This window comes from Balearica regulorum, chromosome 10 (assembly GCF_011004875.1).
Source record: "Balearica regulorum gibbericeps isolate bBalReg1 chromosome 10, bBalReg1.pri, whole genome shotgun sequence".
Taxonomy (NCBI): domain Eukaryota; kingdom Metazoa; phylum Chordata; class Aves; order Gruiformes; family Gruidae; genus Balearica; species Balearica regulorum.
The window spans coordinates 6629987-6640034 of NC_046193.1; positions in this window are offsets into that span (position 1 = coordinate 6629987).

Sequence of the window (10048 nt, forward strand, 5' to 3'; positions counted from 1 at the left end):
ACTGACCTTGGTGTCTGCAGATGTTCTTACATCTTCTCACTCCTCTCTCTGGCTGCAAAAGCACTCTCTAACTGTTTTTTTGTCTTTCTTAAATATGTTATCACAGAGGTGCTGATTGGCTTGGCCTTGGCCAGCGGCGGGTCCGTCTTGGAGCCGGCTGGTATTGGCTCTGTCAGACACAGGGGAAGCTTCTAGCATCTTCTCACAGAAGCCACCCCTGTAGCCCCCCCGCTACCAAAACCTTGCCACGCAAAACCAACACAACTGCCATCACAAATGCTACTGAAATACCGTCTGGGATGACTATTTTGTAGAATTGAGCCACTGATATCTAGTACCTTCCCCCAAACTAGTCATCTCTTTCAGCATCTCTCACTGGATGTAGTGGCTGGGCCCTGTGACTGTGTTCATCTTCTAACTTCCAGTATCTGATAATTTATTGTTTTCTTAATATTGCACCCTAGACATACAGGGTAGTACCTAGCAGACATGACTGTATGCACTTGATTTTACCCCTTTGTTTTTCAATTTAGAAACAGCTGACCCTAGATGGGATTTATTACAACACGAAATACCTGATTCAGCAGGTGTAGCATCACATGGTGCCTTCCTCAATAGCTGATGTTTCCTGAATTCATTTCGAAGTTTCTAAAAAGTGCTGAGCAAATTAGGAGATGTGATCGACCACAAGCTTATCCATCCTAAAGCATCACAGCACTGCTCGGTGGCAAAATAGGAGTCAGAATTTGTGATCACCATCACATTGATATGGTCAGATTTACAAACGTTCAGGTTCACTCAAGGAGCTTAAAACATGTTTGCTTTTCGTTTAGTTCATGGAGAATTCATTATGTCTCATATGAGAATTTGATTTTATACTAGTTAAATACATAAATGTGACTATGGATGATAACTCCTCTATCTTTTTTTTAAAAGTTCCTTTCTGTATTAACGATGTTCACATAGCTACTACAGCCTTGCCAAACTATCACAATCTTATTTCCCTGTCACCTTTATACATTAATAGCCTGTTGTTAGCTATTAATGTATAAATGGACACTTGCTTTCTTGTATTTTTGTAATCATCTGATGATTTGTCCTGGAGGTGAAGGCATGCGCCTGTGCTTCCCTTGCAGAAAATGAACTTCATTAAGCATGTGCTGTGTGTACCTATATTTGCCCCTGGAACAGACCACCCTTATGAGACAATCTCTCATCAAGAAGGTGCTGTCAGCAGGACCTCCAGATCAGATTAGAAAACCTCTATGGAGGAGGCCATTTAAATAACCAGCTCTGTTGGTCCCTTAGGATGTGCCTGTCTGTGAAAACTTTCCAGATGACACGACCTTTTGAAAGCATTTCTCTGCTCTGCACGGAAAGCTGCTCTAACTAGGACTATGTTATAAAATGTCCTGTGTGAGAAGGAGGTTTTTGAGGAGAATGGTTTTTAAACTGCTGGTTTTTGAAGTTTTCTTAGAGACCTACTTGAGCTGCGTTGCCTCAGTATGCTCCTGGAGCAACCGCACTGCAAATGCAAGTAATGACTGGACAAAGCCCCTGAGGCTGCTGATCACCCCAGATCCATACCCTGCCTGGAAGCTGCGCTTGTTCATGGGGGTTTCTCATGCCATACCTCAGCCATGCAGGATCTTGGGGCTGCCTGCACTCTGGTTCTTTCCCCAACCCACCGCCTCCTCCAAGTCCGGCATCAGTCTGTCCTTGCACAAAGAGCTGCCCTGAAGGAGCTCTTCAGGACGTACAGGGCCTTCTAATGCTCAGCAATGGCAACGGAATACCAGACTTCTTCCAGGAAGAACAATGGATGATGAGAGCACACAAAATAGAGGCTGCTACAAGCAAGTACCTAAAGAACAGGATGAGGAGGTAGAAGAGATGAGTCGGATGTGCAGCAGGCTGAGTATGCACTTTGCTTTTGTTAGTAAGAAACCTTGTGGCACTCTGAATGCATCTTCTAACTTCCTGGAGCCAGTGAGCATGCTTTTGCTTTGTCCAAACTAAATCAAGGAGCTGGGCGAGCTGGGCTAGGTGGTCGCTCTCAGAAAGAAGAGGCAGTCGTGTTCAAGCTCTTCCACTGGCCTGAATTTCTGGTTGAAAAGCAAAACAGTTTCTTAGCTGAAAAGTAAACATCAAAAGATACTAGAATTCAATTATTTCTTATTTCCACCTATCAAAGAGAATTAAGTGAGAGGGATTAAGTGGATAAATGTATCAAGTAAAGCAGCAGTGAAAACAATATACTCCCTTTCTACAACTGTAAACAATTACTACTGTGTGATTTGGAAACTGTCAATTAGCCCTAACCACACTGAATCAGAGCTTCTTTCTGGTGTAATGAAAATAGAGCATCTTACTGTCACATCAGTATAGATTGCATTAACCTTAATGACTCCTGTAAGGCTAAACCTTGCCTTGGCAGGCAGATTGAATGCTGTGCGTTATAAGCTTTGCCTTTAACTTATCTTCGTACAACTTCCATTGATTCTACTCTAAACTAGAAATACAGAAATTGTCAGGTTTGAACAGACCACTGGTGCAACTAATTTGATTTTTTGTTGCTAACTGTAACCACTGATGGATGGACTCAGGAAAAAAAAGAATAATTCATTCTCTGTTCCCTCCCCCTTTCTCTTTCCCCTTGTATCCTTCCCCTAATTTGTTTAATTAAGTGTGATGCAATGCCATGGAGGAACAGATTTCTTTACTCCTAGTTGATGACAAGTTTATGTACTGAAACGGAAATATTAACAGCTCTTGTATCTTCCAACTCCCTAGTATTACTAGAGATATTATTCTTGTTAGTGTAAATGTCGAATCCCTGTTTGGAAATAATTCTTCTATATCTCCTGTATTAAATAGATTATTCTAAGAAGTTTCCAAATTCATTGCCAGGAGCCTTCTTTTTTGTTGTTGTTGAATGCTTCCTTTCAGTGGGAGAAAATATATTTAGGACCATGTTACTCCATGTGCACCACCATCTGCCACATCTCCTCTTTCATTATTAATCCCTGGCTAAAGTTTATTTGGTGAATTCGATAGGAGTTCCTCTTAGACTTGTCCCACTGTAACAAAATCTAACCCCCTTTCCTTCAGTTGCAGGGATGTTGCACTTATATAAAATTGCTAACTCTTCATGGGAAGAAAGATATAAGTGGATCTTCCAGCTAGAATAATTTCTTCTTGGTCTAAAGGATGCTATAGCTTTATTGATTAGCTTCTCCAAAATATCTGTTGGCTGAAGTTCCCAACCTATGACATATTAAAATGATTTTGCTATGGGCAGTTACTCTGCATTTCAAAATTGAGCCCATTGGGGTTTCAAGCTGAGGATTTGAAAATGAAGGTACCAGAAGTTAATTACTGTTTGTATAAAAATATGTTTTCAATTTCTGAGATACATCAGTTTTACTTAGCTCACACAACATCATGCTTTGTTTTAACTGAATGTTTACCACACTACAGAACAGTTCAGTTCTTAATACAGCAAAGCCACTGTTCTTGTCAACTTTACTACTGCACAGATTTTTTCCAAAGCTCTGTTTCTGGTGTTCAGAGAATATATATTATCAGCTTATTTGTTCTGCACATTAGCAAAAAAACCCCTGCTTATGAATTAGGAAAAAAAAGCTCAGAAATATTTTATTCCTGATGACTACAAATACCACAACCTGCTACAGTGCAGATTAGAAGGTTGCAGCTGTACTTGAATTAAAGAGGGAAAAGAGTCCTTCAAGCTGTGAAGTTAACCGGGAATCTCTGAGTCAAGCATTTTCCTTCTCACGTGTGAAGCTGGAGCATGCTGCTGGCATCTTGCCGTACAGCTTTGCAAACTTGACTGTGTTTGAATAGTAGCTCCACTGCAGGCAATATGTACTACAACATTTTTTTAAATTCAAGTTTAACTACTTTTCCTATCTTTATTCCTTGCATTGGTATGTGCAAAAGCTTCTCATTCAAGTGGGAAACTAAAAGATAAGTGAGTAAGAATGAAGCTGTCAAGAGGTTAACTTGACAATTCCCAGACCAAACAGGGAAAAAGTTTAAAAGTTGAGGTTCTTTACTATCAGGATCGAGGAGGGGAAAACATCACAAAGACCACATTTGTGGGAACCTGTGCAAGATTTTATGGACTTTCAGAGTGCACAGTGAATCTGAAAAACAAGTGGATTTAGGGAAAACCGGTAAAAGACTAAAGGCCCAAATTCTTGCTACAGTTTCCCTCACTGAGAACTATTAAAAATAATTATAATAAATCAGGACGTAAGGGCAGAGGTAAGGACAGAAGATTTCACAAACTACAGAACCTTTTATTTGAGACTCAACCTGTATTTCCAGCACAGATGTGTGTGTGTGCACGCACAGGATTGTACGGTCTAGTGTTTCCTAATCTGGTTCTCAAACAGTGCCAGAATGCATTTTTCTGCAGAAATCTCCTTTGCAGCTCTGCTTGTGGTCAGGAGACCCTACCCTCCCATTCAAGTGTAGTGAGCACTTCTGAGCTGGTGTCCTGTTCATAACAGAGCAGCCAGTCCCATAAACTTGTTTTTCTTAATCACGGCAGAGGCCAGGATTCAGAAATTTGCATGTAGCGTTAAATGCACATGGATAATTTTGTACAGTAAAGAAGCTGCCTAGGTTTTGCATATAGATGAGGGTGTGGTGAGCAGGGATGTCCTATGTAGTTTGGAGAAAATGAGATAGGAGATGCTAATGGATACAAAATTTATATTCATCTCATTTATCACAGAGCCACCGCAGCATTAAAACTGCTCAGACATGGTGTTAATCGCAGGGTTTCACAGTTCTCAAGTTTGAACCATGTATTTGTTTCCAGTCTCCCATATTGTTTCAGTCCTGTTCTTCTTCCCTTCACAAAGTAAACCAAATAGAACATACCTAAACATTAAAGGTTTCCACATGTTTATTTTATTAGGTTATTGGGAGGCGATAACTTTCAAAGGGCAGAAGAGTTTTGGCTATCATCTGGTGAATTTAATCAAAACAGATGCGAAAGACATTGCGGGGCTTCTATGAGGACAGGCTGACATCAGCTGCGCCCTGGGAAGCAGGAGGAGAGCAGCATATCAAAACTGAAGCAGGATTCCCCTTCTGCAGGGTCTGTCTTGGGCTCGGACGTGTGCGCTACCTGAACAAGTCCAAAAAACCATGACAGGGAAGCTGCGATATACATCTGACTGAAAGATGCTGCCAAGAGATTTTTTGACAGGCTAAAGAACGTGGACAAGAAATAAAGTATAAGTTGAAAGTAAGACATAATAAAGAAACAAGAACCACAGTATAAGTGGCTTTTTTCTTCATGTTACTTTTCTGCAGAGACAGGTTTTCTTCTGAGAGAATGCAAGACGACCATAACACTTACGCTGTATGTTACCTCCTTGAAAGTGTTTTAAAGGGGGAGCTCAGGGTCTGGCAGAGCCCGAGATTCTCCTTAGTTTAATAAAAGCCACCAGGGTTCAACTGGAAGCAGAGGGGCTCCCAGTTTGCTCCCAGGAAGTGCTTCCCAGCTGTTTCATTGTAGCCTAATGGCAGGGGATATTTACTGAGACCATCCTACCTAAGAAGGTCCTGCCTGATCCTGTTTATAACTCAAAATACGAAGGAAATGCCAAGAAGTCTGCTCGTTGCAGTGCCTTAAAGGACTGGTGACCTCGGTGGGTGCAAACGCTGAATGCCTCAAAGCTTGTGAGACAATATTGGTGGCAGTTTTAAAGTCAGCGAGTGTGGAAGGAAACACAAGGCTATGTTACAGCCTGTCTGGATTAGCTCCTGCGTGATACGTGTAACAAGCGACTGTATCTTTTAATTGTCTGTTACCTTAACTGTTAACGTAAGAAATTTCTGGAGAAGGGAAGGAAGCCAAACCAAATGCATTTCTAAACAAAGCAGAAAGAACTTTTGTGCCAGGGATTTATGTGGTCTCAGAGCAGTGCAAATAAAATTGCTGTGATGTTTGTGCCTCATTTGATGTCTGCATCTCGGTTATGTCAGATGCAGACCCTAGTAGTTCCCAGCTCAGGTGGATTAGAAAAATAGTGTTATGGGTTTACTTGGTTTCTATTTGTTTATTTATTTCATAGCTTTTTACACTAGTCTCTGTGTTTCAGACTGTGGGATAGGAAGAGATTACTAGTTTGTTAGCTGTTTTGATAATCATAGATTAAGCCTGTCAACTGTAGGAGTCCAGTTAGTACAGCCACATCGTCTGTCTTGTGTGCATCACTGGGGTTCTTTCTTGCTTTGTCTTCCTGGTAAGTCGTGTCGCAGTGCTCTTAAATGTCACTGTTGTCAAAACCAAGTGCATGATGACTGAACTGCCACTTGGACAAGCAAACATTGCTATTGCTTAGAGAGATCTCTTTTTTCCTAATGTACCTCCAGACCTGTTTGCATCTTCCAGTTACTGTTTAGTGAAGGATTCAAAATAAAGAATGAAAATACAAGCACATCACGCTCTCTCAACTCCATTTCTTTGTCCAAAACTCAATGTTTCTCCTGCTCAAAAATCCCATTTTTAAGCTTATGAACAGTCTCCGTTAAGTGGCCTTTCCGTGTGGCAAATTTCTGAGGCCACTAGAAAGCCACGAAGGACAGAAACAGCTGCATTCAGTAACTCGAAAACTCTTAATTCTGGATAAATGAGGTGGTGTTTACAAAGGCTGAAGCTGTTTGTTTAGAGAAAAGGTTTCAAAATTAGGAGGCTTAGGTTAAAGAAAAGGTTAGCTAAAACTGACTAAAGCTGAAATTAAGCACTGCCTTTGCCATGTCAGCCAGCTGAAGTGGATTGGTTTGGAGTTGGAGTCTAGTGGCACAGGGAATGGCAATAGTCTAAACATGGTTTCTGTCTGGGCAGTGGAAGTATAGGGTATAAAAAAAAGAACCTTACATTCCCGTTGTACATGATACCATTTGCAGAATTTGGCTCCAAATGCAGAAATTTCCAGCCTGAGAAACACTACAGTCCTGGTAATACAGGAGTGACAGCCCGGCACGCTGTGGTGCTCATAGCTCCTGGCTGCATCTGCATCAGTATCCTGACACAGTGTGCCTGGTCCTGAGGGGGACATCCTTCCAGAAAATTCAGGAGGGACACTTTTCATGCACGCCTCCTGTCTTCGACTGAGAGAGCATGTCCTAGAGATGTAACAAGAGCTGTGTCTTAGTCTCTGCAGGCAATAAATCACTGCTGAGCTGCTCACCTGAACTTGTACCAGCTCCGTGCTTTTCCGAGATGCTGCATGTCCAACCCGCTGGCTGCAAGCCCATGAGATCTTCTAATGCTGCAACCAGGTACCACATTTGTTGTTTTTCTATTTTCATTAGTTAATCTGCTTCTCACTTTTGTAGCCTCACAGCAAAAGTACTCACTGAATATCACAAACACCCAATTTGGTCAGATGCAGTTCATTTGAGCTTGTATTTTCTATTTAAAATGCCTAATTTGTTACCTGAAATAACAAAATGTTGTTCTCATTTCTGAGGGCTGAGACTGCCTAAGCAGAGGTTTGAATTACTATTGAACACTGAGTAACAGACCTTTGTGAAGAGAGTTTGTGTCGTGTTGTAATTTATTTGTCTCCTGAGGTATGCAAAATCTTTCTGTGACCATTCAATAGCCATAAAAATATGTGAAGAAATGCATCTACCCCAAAATTCTGCAACTTCTTTTGGGTATAAACATATTTCCATTTCTGAAATGTTTATGCAGCTCTAGGACATTTATTTGCAAGATACAGACTGCTTCAGTAGTACCTAGAGTACTTTAACCTTGGCTGGATTTGATTCGAGGTGCTTGTGTAATACAAAAATAAAATCAAATTAAGCCCTAACTTAGGTAATTGAATTTTAGTAGCCAAAATTTATGAAGGAAACAAATTTCAGTTACACCTGTGTACTTACAGAAGGATGAATTTTCAGTTGTTAAATGTAAGCGTACATAGACAAGCTTGTGCACTCAACCAGGGAGAGAAGAGAATCAATATCACCCCTGAGCAGCAGCTCAAATTTCAAATATTCACAGCTTATAAAGTCAAACTTGTGAAGTTTAATTGACCAGGAATAATTTGAGGACAGTGATCTGTATGTGCTTCATAGGCAGAAGGCAACCGAGTTATTCACTAGAAATTATTTATTCCACTTTAGAAATTATGGGACACTTGCAACGGGGCTGTGCATTTGCTAAAATCTTAACTTTAATTTGCTCATGAACACTGCATGATCCTCAACCAGAAAAGCAACAGTAATTAGGAACTTGTTTTCATGTAATTCCCTCCCACCATTGCTCTTCCAAGTAGTTCTTAAAATGTCTAACCTGGATATCAATAAGCACGTACCTCCTGCTACAGCCACACAGCGTTTTAGCTGTAAAGAAGATGATTAACAAGGGATCCATGATCCCTTTTGCTTCTGTGACTCTCAAGTTCAGAGCAGAATTAACCTGTGATTCTTGGCTCTGCTTCTCTGCTTAGACCAGTGAACTAAATGCCCATTTTTCTTCCTCAACAGCTAGCGAATATTTACTGTACATTTTCCTGTAGAGCCTTGTCCCTTTGGCAGAGCTGAGAGTTTGCCTCATCCAATTTCAGTGTCATCTTTTTTGAAATCTATGGCAAAGCCTTGCTCCTCTGTGTGGTTGTTTAATATGATGCATTTCTGGGAATGCCAGGCAGGAATCAGGATCTGGTGAGGAAAGTGCTTCTGGGGAAATGGGACAATCTTCAGCCCCCCAGATATTGTGAGTATTGTACTCGAGGATGTGAAAGCTCAGCTAAATGAGTGCTGAGAGGAAGAAAGGCAAAAGTAAAGTGAACAGAATTTAGAAGATAAGTCACATTTCAGTTCTGTTTATAAACTTAAACCTTGGCTTTAGTCTAAAATTGCATATTGTTTATGAATATTACTGTTGGTGGAAATAAAGTCATTTGGAGGAGTCTGTGGTGACTTAGAGATCCCATATGAATTACTTTGGTGTCATGCATGTAATTTATCCTTCTCTCTTGGTGCCCAGATTTATCACTCCTGTAAACCTGTTAAATTAATCTCCAGTCAGGGTCCCTTCACTAGCCAACGCGCCAGGCTACCTCTGGTTAGGTTTGCTAAGACAGCTGGGTTGGAGTGGCTGTCCAGTCATAGAGCTGCCATGTTTGCAAATTTGGCATCCTAATTAGACAATGTCTTTACTCTTAAGCTGCAGTTATCGGGTACCTGGTGAGACCGATATCCTATAAGGCATCTGTGAACTAGCTAGTGAGCTCACAGTACAAAAAAAAAAAAAAAAAAAAAAAGCATGAAATGGAACCAATTCTGACAGGTCTTCACCTCATGCCCAGGTATAGGTACAGTTAATATATAAATACATATTGGCTAGAGAACAGATACACAGTGCAGTGACACTTACTGCTTGAAAAAATGTCATATCCAGACTCCAGGATTTAGATTTTACAGGAGGGCATTGGTGGCAGAGATCTTTCCTTTTAAAAGATAAAACCAAAAACGGAGCACGTAGCAGTTTCTTTCTACAGGTCTACCTTAGTGCGAAGTTTTGATCTTCAGGATTTAAGTAGGTAACAATGCTTGTGCCCATTAAAAATGTGACCTCAGGAGTCCCTAATTAGGAGGCACAGTTATGATGCATGGGTTCCCCTGCCAAGGACCTGGCATCCCTGCCACAGCATTCAGCTCTTACTTCAATCTGATGAATGTTAAGAACCTCTTAATATTAGAAATCTTAATTGTTCCATTTCAGAGAAGGTGCTACAAGGCTGTGGGGCTGGGAGTGCTGAGCACAGCTGTCTGCTCCTGCCTGCTCTGACCCTCGAGCTGCCTCGCTGTTGGTGCCTGCTCACCTCCCTTCTCAAACAGTCCGGTCTCAGCATTTTAGTCTGCCTCCCCTCTCTGTTAGACACCTTTTTATGGCAGCTTTCCTACAGGTGCAAGCCAAGTGGCTGCTGCAAATTATAAGGAATCTTTTGTGCTTTGCCCTATTTCAAAACCCTTTTGTCACTTAACTGTA